Below are 879 nucleotides of genomic sequence, written 5' to 3'. Positions count from 1 at the left end.
TCCATCCATCCATCCATCCATCCATCCATCCATCCATCCATCCATCCCTCTGTCCATCCGTCCAATCAACCATCCATGTGTGTGCTCAGATTCCCTCTACTCTGTACATCAAATCTCTGCAATGGGAAAATCTCTTGCTCTGCAGCAGTCCCAGACCTCCAGCTCAGGACCCCTCCATGCCCAGCTTGTGCCCTAGCAGCAGCTTCTGCACCCTGGGCAGGCAATTGCCTTATCCCCAAAGCAATGGATCAGTGGATCTTCCCAGCCCAGTGCTGACTTTGGTGAGCGAGCACATCCTTTGAATTCCCACTCAGTCAAACCAAGGAGCCTTCATTAACTTGTCATTGCTGGGTTTTTTTGCGCAGTTTTCAACTTGTGGCCATGCTGATTAATACAAGGATGGTGGAGGGAGTGGAAAACGGGAGGAGGAACAACGGCCGCTGCGCTGAGATAAAAATTACAGATGTGGCTGAGATATCTAAAAACATGGGACAGAACCAGGCTGCTGGGGAGCTGCTCCTTAGGCTTGATTGCAGAGTGTGACATAAGAGAAAGTTGAGGATTTTTAGGGGTTCTCCCAAGGATAAACGTTGGAGAAGGGAAAAAGGTGCCCAGGCTGATGGGCAGCATTGCAGGGAACAGCTGATGCCTGTCAGGGATGGGGAGTTCTGCAGGGAGCACGAAGCTGAGGATGTGCACGCATGTCTTGAGGTTTGGTTGGGGGCAGGGAAGGTGATAAGGGGACTGCCTGGGGGGCTGCACCCCTAAAAGCACACTGTGTGATACCTGCATCCCCACAGCAGCCCTATCTCCATTGCTGCCACTCCTGCATCCCATCACTGCCCTTAATGCATCCCCATCCCATCGCTGCCCCTCCTG

The sequence above is a fragment of the Lagopus leucura genome, unplaced genomic scaffold (genome assembly GCF_019238085.1).
Source record: "Lagopus leucura isolate 7727_CA_CO unplaced genomic scaffold, USGS_WTPT01 109-23_obj-0_obj, whole genome shotgun sequence".
Taxonomy (NCBI): Eukaryota; Metazoa; Chordata; class Aves; order Galliformes; family Phasianidae; genus Lagopus; species Lagopus leucura.
This window is presented reverse-complemented; position numbering follows the sequence as displayed.